At 45.0% G+C, this 16,679-nt stretch overlaps 1 protein-coding gene across 7 annotated transcripts in view; it reads right to left on the reverse strand.

The window, feature by feature from the left end:
• LOC126297890 (uncharacterized) overlaps positions 1-16,679 on the reverse strand; it is a 2,130,251-nt gene that overhangs the window by 297,529 nt on the left and 1,816,043 nt on the right. The gene's annotated exons all lie outside the window — the stretch shown is intronic.

Genomic DNA, 16,679 nt, shown 5'->3' on the forward strand with positions numbered 1-16,679 from the left:
AATGCTGGCATCTACGTATGTTGTTCACACGACTATCTGCGAGCCGTAATTACTGTGCAACTGAGTACACAGAAAGAAATTCGCAAAGACTTTATGGCCTGGTCCTGACATGTCCCCTCTTTGCTATCCTTGCCAGTTGTGTGGTGAAACTGCGTTGCAAATACTCATCCATCGGCCGCTAAAATTTACAATTTTGCGTTTTCCGACGACACCTGTATGAATTTCAGTTTGTAATCAATTTCAGTAACTCTTTCGTGGTGAGTCGTTTTCTTTTTTTTCTTAAAGTGTAAATGTAACATCTGGCGTCAGAAACAAAAACAGCTAAGAATTACAGCGCGTACAGTATGTAGCCCTATCACCAAATATTACAACGTCAATAGGAGAAAGCTGAAGTCTACGTTTCTAAATGCAAGATAGCGATGATAAATTACTTGACGATTTCATAATCCCATGTTTTCACTGGAATTGAACGTAAATACTATTATCACCACCTTAAGCATACATTTCTATTTTTATTTCCAGAGACGTTACATGAAATGGACGTGAACCGTATGTGCCATCTTACAGACGTCAGTCTCAAGTATGGACGAAATACGTCGTTCAGAAACACCTTTCGACATAATGTCTCACTCTCTTCTAGTGCACAGATTACGAATTTATGAGGTATCAGACCATTTTTGTGACTGGACTCAGTACTTCCTAGAAGACAGAAGCCAAGAATTCGTTCTTAAGGGGGAGAAATGATCAGCTGTTGAAGCATAAAAATGTGGAAAGACCGATAAGGCTACAAATCACTGGAAACAGTCACAGTCGTAAAACATGACAGAGTAACAGTCAGTGCGAAACGACCAAAAGTGGGTAGACCACATAAAAATAGGTATAAGACGAACAGATACCAGGCTGAGATTCGTTGAAGAAATCTTAAGGAGATGCGTTTCATCTGAGAAAGGCGTGTCTTACGAAACAAACGTTCGACTGAATTCCGAATGTTTCTCGTCAGTCCAGGCCCTCACCAGTGTCTATTAATACAAAAAATATAGAAAATCCTTTAACCTGGAAGGTAGGCTAAATAAAAGCAAAGCTACGTGAACAGAATAGATGTAAAGAAAGCTTTTGACAATGCTGACTGGAGTATACTCTTGAAAATTCTGAAGGTAGCATGGGTAAAATACAGGGTCCGAAAGATCATTTACAACTTGTACCGAAACCTGCAGCTGTAACAGTCGAAGGACATGAAAGGGAAGCAGTAATTGAGAAGGGAGTACAACAGGGTTGTAACCTATTCACAATGTTATTTAATCTGTACACTGAACAAGCAGTAAAGGAAACCAAGGAGAAATTTGACAATGGAAGTAGAGCTCATGTGGAAGAAATAAAATCTTTAGGGTTTGCCTATGATATTGCAATTCTGTCAGAGACGGCGAAGGACTCGAAGAACAGTTGAACAGAATGGATGCTGTCTTGAAAAGAAATTACTGTATAAAATGAACAACAACAAAAGTAAAACAAGTATAATGGAGTGTAAATTGAATTGAATCAGGCGATGCTGAAGGAATTAGAATAGGAAATGAGAAAATAAACTTATTTGGGCAGTAAAAACTAATTAGGCAGTTAAAACTATTTGGATGAGCGAAGTTGAGAGGATATAAAATGCTGACTGGAAATGACAACAAAATCTGAAAAACAGGAGTTAGTTAACTTCTAAAATAAATTTAAATGTTAGATGGTCTTTTCTGAAGTTATTTGTTTGGAGTGGATCCTTGTATGGAAATGAATGGTGCTGTAAAGGAGTGCTTAAGCTTAGATGGATATTTCGTATGACTCAGTGCAGACAATGCGTTCTAAGACACTTCACCATCGGAAGGAGATTAACATCAAAGATGGTAAAATCCAGAGACGTCCTCATACGAACAGCCACAGCCTCTATAATAGTATCGATTGACATGTGTTCACTGTAGACAGAGTCCAAAATGATTGTGCAAACTCCGTCCAATGCTCTGTCATAGCTCTATTATTAAAATATTCCAGATGGGCACGGACGGTAGAGTTTGTAATGCTGCGAACCAAGATTTCTGGATAGAGACACAGAACGTGGGGAAAGAGCCCAAGAGATTTCGTAGCTCTTCCAGGTGGCGGAGGAAACCGCTGCAGTTCCACTGGCGGATCATGCTGTCGGTTTTCTGGGCTCTACGACCAGCAACCCATGATTCCTTCAGCCACTAGCTGGTATCCAGTTGCAGATCTACAGAATCCTGGGAGGGGAGTGTCTCGAGGGACCCCTTCTTAGTGAGAAACACCAGAGGAGAAATGTTGCTTCTCCAGCTGGGGGTTAGGAATTGTCATTCACTATGGGTGGGGAGTCAACGCCCCCAACTTGAGTGTAGGGGTAACAGTAGGACGAGGACTACCAATTACAAGGGGAGTCGGTGTAGTCAAGTGGCCCTGAAGGCGCAGCGTAGAAGGCACGAAGGGCCTCCGGATATGTGAGAGTCAAGAGTTTTCTTTTCTTGGTTTTTGTTTTCTATTTGGAAGATGATGCAGTCCAGTGAACAGGGGGAATGGTGTTTCCCACAGTTGACACAGAAAGGGGGAGGGACATTCATGTGCAATTGATACAATGCCTAAGATGGGGCTGGCGTTACAATGTAAAGACATGTGCCAAAAACTCATGAAGCTGAAGCACCTCATGGAACGTGGAATATACGGTATTACAGCGCATTAATACGTCATTACCTTGACCATTTAATGTAACGAGTCACCTTCAGTTGCCAAGACGAAGACCCCAGAGTTAACACTATTACCCTTTGGTCCATGCACAAGGGACAAAATGTAGACACTCAAAATCGGCTCGTAACTAGTCTTTGATCCGTAAAAGAAAGTCGAAGTGGAAGATGATACCCTATACCATGAGGGACGATAGTTACAAGACTGTCCCCCAGTATGTCACAGGCAAGCAGCGCCTGCAACTGAGCAGGAGATGCCATTTTAATCAGAACTGAATCACTTTTCATTCTTAAAATAGCTGCTACTTCTCCAAACCTGTCATCAAGGTCTTCAGCGAAGAATAATGGTTTTGTGACTAAACAGGAATCCCCATCGGTCCTAAAGCAAAGTAAGTATTGTAGGTAGTATTTCTCCCCTTATTTATTAGCCCTACGTTCCTCCCACGGTATAGCCTGGCAAGGAAATATTGTGGGATCTTATCTAACTTCATTGTAGTAATCCTTTCCTTCAGGAGAGACTACTGATGCCACACAGACACTATAAGAAGAAAGTTTGAGCCGCTTCATTTGCGAGTCATCCGCCTTGGTGCCATCCACTGCGAATGTGGGCTGTCCCTACATGTGCCAGCCAGCCACAGCAATGGTTACCTGCGTAGGTAAACACTGCCTGGAGCCCTGTGCCCTAGCCATGATGGGAATGTTCACCTTGGCATACACGGGGAGCTTCCAGCCGAGGCCCCAATAGTGCAATCCCTGCATGGTCAGGGGCTACCGCTGTACAGGTACTTAATAACCTGCACAATGGGTACCTTGTTGGGTTTTGGGTGTATTACTTGTGTCAAAAAGAAAGAGTGAACATACGCAAAAGGCACAAAAGGTGGAATGTACATCACGGTGGGTGACCTGCAGAGGGAAAAAAAAGAATTACTTGTAGTTCACAAAGGGAAGTAGCGGAATAAGGGCTAGGCCTCCATGTTGGCCAAGTACGTACTCACAAAAGAATGTGAGCCCCCTGGAGTGTTTGTGGGACAACATCCACTGATAAGAACCTGAGACGTGACTGTGTATTGCATATTTGTACGAATATGGCGTGAACGGTATTGGCGCAGCAGCAAATAAATGTTTGTCATAAACGATGTGTGAAAACAATATTGTTAAGCGATTTAGAACCCGGTGTTCGGTGCTGTTAATAGATTATTCAGGGCAGTACTGCAATGTAGAATTTGCTTCTTTTTGTGTTTTTCGCGGATGAATCCTCTTCCAGCTATGATGGTGGTTCAGCTGCAGCAATAACCATGTCTGGAATGATAACAGTTTTGTGTGACTCAATGGCTGGGTGCAAGTCTTTAAATTGGACGCCACTTTGTCACTTGTGTATACTTCATCTAATCCACTTATCCAAGTGGGGAAAGGAGACCTACAGTTCACCATGTATTTCGAACCACATGCCGTTCCTGGTGACTCGTGACATAGTTGAGGTGAAGCCTAAATTAACCGAAGACTGAAAACTTCCGTGGGCCTACTGTGAGTCGATACCGAGACCCCTAGGTTTCCAGGCATGTGCTTTATCAGTAGACCATAAGACCCGAAAGGAGTGGAGTGAAGGAAATTCATATGTCACGCTTGTCCCAGATCACTAACAACAATTGCCTATCACGTTGTTAGCTAGGATCGTGCCGGATCAAGGGTGAAGACCTTATATGGCGTCCCCTCGTTTAACTGGAGCACTTTTCCAGAAATTATTTGAAATTTGCTATCACAGTTGCTGGAGACAGTGACCTCTTGTTGTCCCAAAAGAGAATATGGTTTCAACACGACGGTGAATGCCACTTAGACACTAATGTCAGTCAGTGCCAGTGCAATAGGTGCCCTCGTCGTTTCTATTGGACACTGTCTCGCTGCCACCACCGTTATTGAATCACACAACCACAAACTTTTTCCCGATGGGATCATATGAAGTCGCTGGTATGTGAAACCCCAATAGAAACTGAAGAGAAACTGATTGTAAGGGTGCTAGTTTCCTGTTTCATCGTGAAACAGACCACAGGGATATTTAAGGGAGAGAAACAAAATTTCACATGGCATTCTAATGCATGCATTGAGACTGGCGGTTGTCAAGTCGTTCAGTCTGAAAAGGGTCAGTTGAATCCGTTTCATGAATTTTAGGCTCAAACGTGGCCCTAGGGTATTGGAAATGTTAGTCTGTTTGACATTTCACCCCGTCGCTGTGACATGTAGCCTCTGGAAAAGGGAGGAGCGTTTTCTACCTATTTATTCACATCTGCATAGGCCGTTTGACTCCCACTTTACCCTATAAATGTGTGTGAGTAGGTAGACGTGAGAATGAAGGTATCTTCAAGTTGCCTCCACTATGTCCAGAGTTCATAGAGCTGTGGGATCTTTTAGTAACAACCTAAATTCATCAATGCGAAGCGCAGGGACCAGAGAGATTCGTTCAGTGACGGAGACGGAAGCCAGTCTAGTAAAAAACTGGAACGTGGTTGGCAATACACCTCTACTCTAGCGTGAACTTCCCCACCACTGAATGCGTTGTGGACATTATCCATGAGAGCGCCTACTGGCATTCTTCCATTGGGCTTTGTTAGTATTGGACACTTGTATAAGTGATCCATTCGTATTATGGAGTGCTTTCTGCGGGTAAATGTTCCAGATTGTGTCATAGGACGCCCAATTCTGAGTATTATGGGTGCCTACTTGCATGAAAGTTACTCTTAATTTGTCGTCATGGGTCATGACTATCCCGATTCCTCTCTTATCACCCGAAGTGGAGAAAATTGCTAATGTAAATGCTGTTGGGCTCCTGTACGTATCTGTATGCAAATGAACTGAGTGTTCTCCACTCCCTATACCATATTGCCCTCATCTTTTGGAATCGGGCTGTGTTCGATTATGTTTACTACTATGTCACTGATTTTTCTTGCATCAGCGTGTATTAATGAACCGGTACTGAGTAGTTGTGTCAGAATTAACATATTGTTGATATATGGTTCCCCCCCCCCCCCCCATTGTAAACATATGATGATGTGTGTAGAGATGTTTTTTCATCTACATACACACTCCGAAAGCCACCATACAGTGTGTGGTGGAGGGTAACCTTTAAACAACTAGTCGTTTTCCACTCGCAGATAGAGCGAGAGGAAAACAGCTGTCTATATGCCTCAGTATGAGCCCTAATTTCTCGTATCTTATTTTCGTGGTCCCTGAGCGAAATTTATGTTGGTGGCAATGGGATCGTTCTGTTGTCAGCTTTAGATGCCGGTTCTCTAAACTTTCTCAGTAGTGTTCTTCGAAACGAATGTCTTCTTCACTCCAGCTCCTGCGAAGCTTGAGCTCCTGAAGCATATCCGTAATACTTACATGCTACCGGTAACAAATCGAGCAACGCGCTTCTGAATTGATTGGAGAGTCTTGTTTCAATACGACCTGGTGCGGATCCCAAATATTCGAGCAATACTACAAAGTAGGTCGCGCTAGCGTCCTATATGCGGTCTCCTTTCCAGATGACCTACACTTTCCTAAAATCGTCCCAATAAAACGAAGTCGACCATTCGCGTTCCCTATCACAATCCTCCCATGCCCGTTCCATTTCATATCGCTTCGCAACGTTAGCCCAGATATTTAAACAATGTGACTGTGTCAATCAGGAGACTACAAATGCTGTATCCGAACATTACGGGTTTGATTTTCCTATTTATCTTCATTAACTTACATTTTTCTACATTAAGAGCCAGCTGCCGTTTGTCACGCCAACTAGAAATCTTGTCTAGGTCATCTAGTATCAACCTACAGACAGTTATCTTCGACACCTTCCTGCACACAACATCATCATCAGCGAACGAGAGCAGATTGCTGCTCACCCTGTCTGCCAGATCATTTACGTATATAGAAAATAGCAACGGTGCTATCACATTTCATGGGGCACTCCTGATGTTACTCCTATCTTCTATGCACACCCGCCATCGAGGACAAAATACTGCGTTCTATTACTTAAGAAGTCTTGGAGCCAGTCACATACAGCATCTGGGACCCTATTCAGTGTGCACGTACCTTCGTACCTTCGTACCTTCGTCTGCCGTGGGGTGCTGTGTCGAATGCTTTCGGAAATGTAAAAATACAGAAATCTGCCTTTTGCCCTTCATCCATAGTTCGTAATATATCATGTGAGAAAACATCACAGTGGGCTTCACACGAGCAATGCTTTCTAAATCTGTGCTGATTCGTGGGGACTTGAGCTTTTCGTCTCTAGGAAATTTATTGCAGTCGAACTCAGAATATGCTCTAGAATTCTGCAGCAAAACGAGGTTAAGGATATTGGTCTGTAAGTTTGCGGATCCGTCCCTTTAATTTTCTTATATACTGGAGTCACCTGTGTTTTTTTCCAATCACTTGGCACATTGCACTGACACTCCCCCCGCCACCACCTTCCCCGGGGGCTCCCCACTCTTTGGCGGGTTCGTGCTTAACTACCACGGGGCCCCCTTCCTTTGCAGCATTTTCCCTTCCGTGCTGCATGTCTAGCCTCTTGCTATTCTTTTTTTCCCCTCCCTTGGGGAACACGTCTGGGGATTTATTGGGAATGTTCTGCATTCTGTGACTGACTTACGAACAGTCTCACCTTTATTTTTGGCTCCCTTTTCCTTTCTTTGTTTGAGGATCCTCTTTTTTCTTCTTCTCCCCTGTGCGCTCCTGAAGGCTGGCCCACGCGTCTAAAACGTAATAGATGACTGGGTAACGCGTAATTGCTAGCCCTGGGTCGACAGGTAGGGTTCACACGTACCCTGTGGTAGAGGCCAGACCCAAGGAGGGGTGATTGAACTGAGGTGTGCACAGTCACCTAAGGTGGGTGTGCCCCCTTGTGAAGGGAGACCCCAGTTGGAAGGAGCCCGCCATTGGATACGCTGGCAATCATGGAGGAATTTCTCGCAATGAGTCACTCATCTTCCCAATCGATCTCTACAAAATGTAAACGTAATGAGGCTATTGATTCGAAGACCCTTCCCACTGCGCCACGGTTCCTTGTGGTCTCACGTACTGAAGCCGGTTATTTCTTCGCCATGGTCAATCCGTTTATTATTGAGAAATGTGTTGAAGCAATTGCTGGCGCTGTGAAATCCTGCTCTCGTTTATGGAACAGCACTTTGCTTTTGGAGACAACTTCTGATCCTCAAACACAACACCTGCTTGCTGCCTCCCTTCTCCATGCCTACCCTGTTCATGTGGAGGCCAATAGAAACTTTGAATTCTTCCTGTGCTGTAATTTACACCAGGCTGTTTGCCGGCCTAACCGAGGCCAAAATCCAATCTTACCTCTTATCAGGGTGTCATTGCTGTTCATCGTGTAATGAAAAAGGTAGATTCCTCCTTAGTGCCCACCTGCACTCTTTTACTCACCTTTGATAGGGCGGTGCTGCCGTTCAAGCTTAAAGCAAGCTACGAAATTATCACAGTCCGGCCGTACATTCCGAATCCGATGCCCTGCTACCAATGTCACCGTTTTAGCCACACTAGAACATCTTGTTGACACCCAGCCAAATGTGTAACCTGTGGCAGGGATGCACACAAGGGCGATTGTCCGCCTCCTCCTCCCCGCTGTATTAAGTGCAATGGTGGCCATGCCACCTCCTTTCGGGACTGTCCCGTGTATCTAAATGAGTGGGCTGTCCAAGAGATTCGGGTAAAGGAAAAAGTGCCCTACCCAGTAGCTCGCAAGTTATTGGCTAGCCGCAAACACTGTGTTCTCCCGTCTGGCACCTATTTCTGATCTTGTTACCTCTCGCTCAGTGAAGGACATGGCCACACAGACGTGCGACCTCAAATTCGGCTCGAAGGTTGTGAAATCGCCCAGTCTCAAGATAGCATCGCTATCCCCTCGTCCCGCTGTGCAACAAACCGTCAAACACTCGCAGCAAGGGGCGAAGCTACCTACTACGCAACCAGTAGGCAGAAAAGGACAGAAGGAGTACATCCCTCTAGCCAAACAACACCCGAGTCTTCCTCTAAACGGAAAAGCTCGAAGAAGTCCGCTAAAGGCAAACGGTCTCCTTCTTCGCCAACTCGAAGATCCTGTTCGATTGTGCCGGCCCCTGTATCGCCAGTCCGTACTTCCAACCGTTTTACAGCGTTGGACTCCACAGACCGACCGCACAAGCAACCTAATGCTTCTGTGGACCCCACGGAGCAGAATCCTTCTGCTCCTGTGCCCTGTAGTAGCGACTCTACACCGACTATCACTCGGCGGCCACCGAGTTGACACCCCATCTCTTCCTCCTCAAGACTGTCCTCCAATGGAACGTTCGCGGCCTTCGGTCCCACGAAGACGATTTATGGCTGCTTCTAGCATCGCAGCATCCCCTTGTACTCTGCCTGCAGGAAACTAAATTGCGCCCTCACGACCGCTTTGAGCTTTCACATTACTTACTGATTCGTTTTGACCTTCCCCCTGACGTCGGCATTCCGTCTCCTGGAGACATTATGCTGCTCATACGGGATGACCTTCATAGCCAATCAATCTCCCTGACAACTCGTCTTCAAGCTGTTGCAGTTCGCCTTTTCCTTCCCCATCTGACTTTCTCTCTCTGTACCGTTTATGTACCTCTGTCCTTCGATGTCACCAGAATAACCCCGAACAGTGTCATTTGCACTTACTCCACGAGAGACTAGGGTCAAATGGTTCAAATGGCTCTGAGCACTATGGGACTCAACATCTTAGGTCATAAGTCCCCTAGAACTTAGAACTACTTAAACCTAACTAACCTAAGGACATCACACACACCCATGCCCGAGGCAGGATTCGAACCAGCGACCGTAGCAGCCCCGCAGTTCCGGACTGCAGTGCCAGAACCGCACTGCCACCGCGGCCGGCGAGAGACTGTGGATAAGTTGGAATTTAATCTTGGACATTCGCACAAATTCTGGTCGTGATGAACCGTACGCCATCATCTCTGCCCCCATTGTTGCGCAAGTACTGGAGAGAGATAAATTTTGCACCGCCAGGATTCGAACCGGTTAACTCTGAGCCAAGCGTGGAAACACGGCGGGTTCACTTCTCCCTGACCCATAGTGAATAGCTGCTAATAGAGTTTAGAGCAAACTGATCACGAAAACAACCGACTCTCGCTAGTCAACCCCAATAATTTTCGATTGGTTTCAGACTGAGAATTTCAGCTGACCCGTTTAGCAAGCTAACCTGATTTTTTTGAACAACAGTACAGAAATCCATGCTTCGCAGGAGGCGACATCACTGTGCTGATTTACAAAACGGTTTCGTCCAAAACTGTTGCTACAGTATAGAATTATGCCGTGTAAAGCTTTTTCAAATATGCTTGGGTTCATTCATCTATCGGCCAAAACAAGTTTGTGAAGCCAAGATCACAAAAATCTTCTACAGGCTAACACCAAATCTCCGTCGAATTTCTCTATCAGCACTCAACACGTTGGTAAATACAATTCAGAAAGATCCGCCAGGTTCACAGAGTCTCATCTAAGTGCCACACAATTGTCTCGATCTTATCAGTGACAACGTTTGTACCACTCTAAGCGGGTTTCCCTTCGTTCCTGTGATCAACGGCTTTGGAACAAGAGCTCTACACGAAATGATTACGATATTCTCTTGACGGATCATTTCCTTTGCAGCTGAGCTGCCACAAAAATCCTCTGCTATAACAGTTGAAGGTGTCTATCTAACTGTCCGTTAATTTTTATATGTGTGCGTGATCGAAGACTTCAGTGTTTCCCTAATGGGCGAATGTCGGAACGCTTCCTTTGAAACGGGTCATTTCCTTCTCCGTTCATGTTCAATACGGAAACAGATTTCTTCTGTCTCTAATGACCTCATCGTCGACAGGATCTTAAACCCAAAGCTTCCTTCGTTTTTTCTCCAAACTTTTCTGCCTTTGCATTAATGGCCCATTAACCCTGACTTCTCCTTGTTGGTTTGCTCCGACAGAAAACTAGTTTCTGATGTTGACAAATCGTAAATGAACTTAAATACCTTCACATGCACTAAGTGCCTTCATACAAAGCGGCATCAATGCAGCGTACGTAATCTTTGGCACGTAGTGCATCTGCCAACGACATTATCAGTCTCTCTCCGCTAGGTAGCCTGTAAGTGTATACCAAGAATTCCTTCCCGTGCAGCGTTAGAACACAATTAACCGTAAGGTGTTTTGCACGCAGGAAAAGCCCTCGGTCGAGCAAACAACGCAAGCGAGGAGCAGGGAAGCTCTTTCCGCTGTCCAGCTAACTTGATCACGGCGACGTTAACCATATTACCAGAGAGTTGTTCGATCAGGCTGTCCCAGCGCAGGTACTCTGCCAATAAAAGCCAAGTCAGCTGTCAAAGGGTCCCTGTAAAGGGTCAATCAAGCGTTGTGGGAGGTCATGTATCCTTTCTGAGTGGCAAGCCGGAAACTGTTTGCCTTGTGAAACAGAAGCAATCAGCTTTCATGTCAGAGCGCCCAGCTGTTCTCTTTGACGCTGTGTCGCTTTGAATACATGCTTTACTGGCCGACTCTACCTCGGCACCGAGAGTGACACACACTCATTTAACTAACGCCGTTAGTGTTACTCGGCAGAGGAGCTAATACTGCAATCGATGCTCTCAATCGGTTCTGATTTTGTGTCACCGTGCTTTTCGACGTTCAGCCTATTCAGAGCCTTTACAGTTCATGTTATGGCTCTTTACAAACAGTTCAGTGGCTGCGTTATACAAAAAGCTAATTACTCTTTAACAGGTGACAGTTACGGTCGCTGAAAAAAAATTAGAAGTGTTTCAACAAAAGCTAGTCTGCAACTTAAACACAGTACACGCCATTTACGCCCTAGCCCTAACAAGATAACGTTCACTATATTACGTCTTAGCAACAGAGATATGAACTGGAAACTGAATCTTCAACAGGTGATGAGGAAAAGCCAAAATAATCAGGATACCTCCTGATCGCTTCATGTCACGCTGCACTCACTCAGGAGTGTGAAATAGAAGTTGAAGGTCCATAACTCTGTTTCACGGATATTATTAGAAACAATCTTGGGGATATAATACTGTTTTGAAGCACTTCCAATAGTTTGGAGAGACCATGTGTGCCACCGTGTGAGGCGTAGCGCCTTCGCATCGCTCCTGTCACTTCTTAGGACGATATCGTTATAGGCATGAGTCATCGACAGATGTCACCAGCTGACATGGACCTGAGTTACAGAGCTGCACGTAGTTGTACTAGTAGGCGGCAGAGGTCAGCAGTTGACGGACAGTGCTAGCAGTCGTAGTCAAAACAATGTTGTAAAGTTACGTTTGATTAATATTTAATGTATTTGCATAATTATAATTGTTTTATATGTGTAGTAATTACAGTGTGAGTGTTGTATGAGTGAGGAAGAACAGAAGTAAATGAAAATTGTTTTGTTTACTCACGAAGTACCAGTTAAACTATACAGGGGATTTACTATAATTAAATGTGCAGTCAGTTTATGGTACTAATAAATCTTGAGTAGAACGCAAAGTAATCGGTAATTTCAGAAGGAGTATTTTTATATTTGAAACTTTTTTTAAATTTATTTATTTAGCAATTGCCGATGTAAAGCGCGGATTAGCGCCGGATAATATTGCAGCCTGATTTGCTGTTTGTGATATCAGCCAATCAGAGAAATACAGGCTCGCGCCAATCTATGCTGGGAACAAAGCGTTTGGTGTGATCTAGGTCGGTCGGAGCTGAGGGTTCGAACTAGTAACATCTCATTGAAAGCAGCTCCGACGAAAGTACTGTAAAATCGCGAAAAATGCTAATTAGGAGTTCGCGAAGTAGTACAAAGTGTATTTAAGTGAACGGTATAGTGGAAGTCGTGTGGAATTTCGGACGGAATATCAGAATTATTGATTTTGACTGTTAGTTAAAACCGCGTGGCGTGTTGTGCGATCTAAGACTGGAACAGGTATTACGTGTAGAGCACAGTGCACAACATTTGAGCGAGCATTTTCATAACTAAACGATCCGGTGAACTCTATTAACTTCGGTAACGGGTGTAAATACCATAAACTGGCTTCATGTGTGATTGTGGTGTGCGTGTGAATTTTAGATTGTGTTGCCACTTAGTACAGAGTTGGCAGTATTAACTGTGATCTTTATCGTAAAAATACACCAGAAAATTTACATTGCCAAGTTAAAACTTTTATTTCAGTAGCTAGCCGGACAATTCTATGTATTTTGCGACCTGCAATAGACAGTAGTGGTCTAGTATTTTCTACTGCAGCTTTTAGCTAGACAAATGAACATTGCTGGACACTGGCAGGGCGGTAAAAAGTAGCGTGCCGCGCTGCACGTGGCAGATGTCAACTCCGTCCCATGGGGGATGCCATGGACCAGTTACAATATTTGTGGACTAGTCTGTCTCAGGCGAGAACACAACGGTTTTACGATAACCTCCCAGCCGAATCAGTACATGCATACAGGCCGGACGTGGCGCAACGTCATACTAATAAGTGGGCTCATGCTGTCAACGTCTTTGTAAACTTCATTCGATATTGTAATCATTGCAGTACCATCATATACCCTCTCAATCCTTGAAATTTCATTTCGTTTCCTCTTTCCCTTCTGGGTACTTCACTTAATTTGCTGCTCAGTGTAGTTCGACCAACCCGTTTTGTTATAATTTTCATGTTCTACATTAAACACAGCTGGACTTCAACCTGTGCAGAACCCTAACGGGTGTTGTGTGCCATAGAAAACAAACTGCAGATGCAGAACATCTGTAAGAAATTGAAATGGCAATGTAGTAATCTGAGTGTACACTTTGATAATGTAGTTGAACGTACGGTACGCCATAATAAGAAACGCCGTGGCGCTGGTAGCGGTGAAATTTAGCTACTAAAGTAACTAGGAGTGGAAGATAGTTTTTTTTTAATACGATAGATATAATTATTGTTCCGTAGAATTCAGTGATTGTAATAATGATTCTGTTTTCATACATTCACTGGATTTAGTCATTCTTATGCTGCAACACAGGAACTTAAGAGACTGTAAATAACAATTTAAACCGGCAATCAGTCTACAAAGGATATTTCTTACAAACCACTTTTGCGACGCAACCTAGAATATCGCCCAAGTGTGTTGATCCCGTATCAAACAGGACTACTAAGGGATATGTTGAACGTATGCAGAGAAGGGCAGCGCGAATGGTCACAGGTTTCTTTGAACGGTGGAAGAGTGTCACAGAGATGATAAAGAAACTAAGGAACTGAATTGGTAACTCTTGAGGATAGATGTAAACTATCCTGAGATAGTCTGCTTTGCAAATTTCAAAGACCTGGCGTTAAATGCCGGCAGTAGGAATATACTACAACCCCCTACGTATTACTACCATAGGGATCGTGAGGAAAAGCTTAATTTAATTACAGCATGTAAGGAGGCATTAAAACAATTAGTCTTACGGGCTCCATACGTGAATGGAACGGGGAAAGCCCTAAAACGGGTACACTGGGACGTACCGTCTGCAATGCAGTTCATATGGTTTGCAGAGTGTAGATGGAGATGTAAACTGATACGAATAAAATCTGCGATTGTCATCGAGTTTAATGAAAGAAATTATAAAATAACTATTATTAACTCCTCGTGTATGTATCATTGCACAGTTGGTTCCCATTTTAGAAAATACATATACAGTGATTGTCATTAAGATTGCTACACGAGGAGGGATAGTATATGAAAGTTTTTGCTTATTGCGCGTTTATAGTGTAAGAGGATGAATATACGATTAAATTCGTAGGTAATTTACAGGTATGGGCAGTTCCATTACATTTCGGACAACAGGAAACCTTGAATTTTTTGAGGGGGTTCAATTTCCTGTGAACTAAAGTAGATGGTAAGTTAACATCTTTTGCAAACTCGCAGCTGTCATAAACAAGTGCTTTCGGGGTTTTTTTAAGTGCCAAAATCACACGATTCAGAGATGCGTAACTATTCGAAGTAACTATATTAATGATCTCACGGACAGTGTGAGCAGCAATTTACGGCTGTTTGTTGATGACGCTGTGGTGGACGGAAAGGTGTCGTCGTTGAGAGACTGCACGAGGATACAAGACAAGTTCGACAAAATTTCTAGTTGGTGTGATGAACGGCAGCATGCTCTAAATATAGAAGAATGTACACTCCTGGAAATTGAAATAAGAACACCGTGAATTCATTGTCCCAGGAAGGGGAAACTTTATTGACACATTCCTAGGGTCAGATACACCACATGATCACACTGACAGAACCACAGGCACATAGACACAGGCAACAGAGCATGCACAATGTCGGCACTAGTACAGTGTATATCCACCTTTCGCAGCAATACAGGCTGCTATTCTCCCATGCAGACGATCGTAGAGATGCTGGATGTAGTCCTGTGGAACGGCTTGCCATGCCATTTCCACCTGGCGCCTCAGTTGGACCAGCGTTCGTGCTGGACGTGCAGACCACGTGAGACGACGCTTCATCCAGTCCCAAACATGCTCAATGGGGGACAGATCCGGAGATCTTGCTGGCCAGGGTAGTTGACTTACACCTTCTAGAGCACGTTGGGTGGCACGGGATACATGCAGACGTGCATTGTCCTGTTGGAACAGCAAGTTCCCTTGTCGGTCTAGGAACGGTAGAACGATGGCTTCGATGACGGTTTGGATGTACCGTGCACTATTCAGTGTCCCCTCGACGATCACCAGAGGTGTACGGCCAGTGTAGGAGATCGCTCCCCACACCATGATGCCGGGTGTTGGCCCTGTGTGCCTCGGTCGTATGCAGTCCTGATTGTGGCGCTCACCTGCACGGCGCCAAACACGCATACGACCATCATTGGCACCAAGGCAGAAGCGACTCTCATCGCTGAAGACGACACGTCTCCATTCGTCCCTCCATTCATGCCTGTCGCGACACCACTGGAGGCGGGCTCCACGATGTTGGGGCGTGAGCGGAAGACGGCCTAACGGTGTGTGGGACCGTAGCCCAGCTTCATGGAGACGGTTGCGAATGGTCCTCGCCGATACCCCAGGAGCAACAGTGTTCCTAATTTGCTGGGAAGTGGCGTTGCGGTCCCCTACGGCACTGCGTAGGATCCTACGGTCTTGGCGTGCATCCGTGCGTCGCTGCGGTTCGGTCCCAGGTCGACGGGCACGTGCACCTTCCGCCGACCACTGGCGACAACATCGATGTACTGTGGAGACCTCACGCCCCACGTGTTGAGCAATTCGGCGGTACGTCCACCCGGCCTCCCGCATGCCCACTATACGCCCTCGCTCAAAGTCCGTCAACTGCACATACGGTTCACATCCACGCTGTCGCGGCATGCTACCAGTGTTAAAGACTGCGATGGAGCTCCGTATGCCACGGCAAACTGGCTGACACTGACGGCGGCGGTGCACAAATGCTGCGCAGCTAGCGCCATTCGACGGCCAACACCGCAGTTCCTGGTGTGTCCGCTGTGCCGTGCGTGTGATCATTGCTTGTACAGCCCTCTCACAGTGTCCGGAGCAATTATGGTGGGTCTGACACACCGATGTCAATGTGTTCTTTTTTCCATTTCCAGGAGTGTATGTTAATGTGGAAGAATAGGAAAAACAGACAGTAAAGTTCGAAATCAGCATTAGTAGTGTTCAGCTTGACACAGTCACTTCAATTAAATATCTAGGCGTAATGTGGCAAAACAGTACGAAATGGAATGAGCACATCAACATGAGTTTTATTGGGATAACTTCGGGAAAGTGTAGCTCATCTGTAAGGAGAGGCCGTATAGAACGATAGTGCAACCTATTCGCGAGTACTGTTAGAGAGTTTGGGATCTCCATAGGTCGAATTAAAGGAAGACATGGAAATAATTCAGAGGCGGCCTGCTGGATCTATTACCGGAAGGTTCGATCAGAACTCAAGTATATGGAGATGCTTCGTGAACTCAAATGGGAATCCCTGACAG

Source organism: Schistocerca gregaria, chromosome X, assembly GCF_023897955.1.
Source record: "Schistocerca gregaria isolate iqSchGreg1 chromosome X, iqSchGreg1.2, whole genome shotgun sequence".
Classification (NCBI taxonomy): Eukaryota; Metazoa; Arthropoda; class Insecta; order Orthoptera; family Acrididae; genus Schistocerca; species Schistocerca gregaria.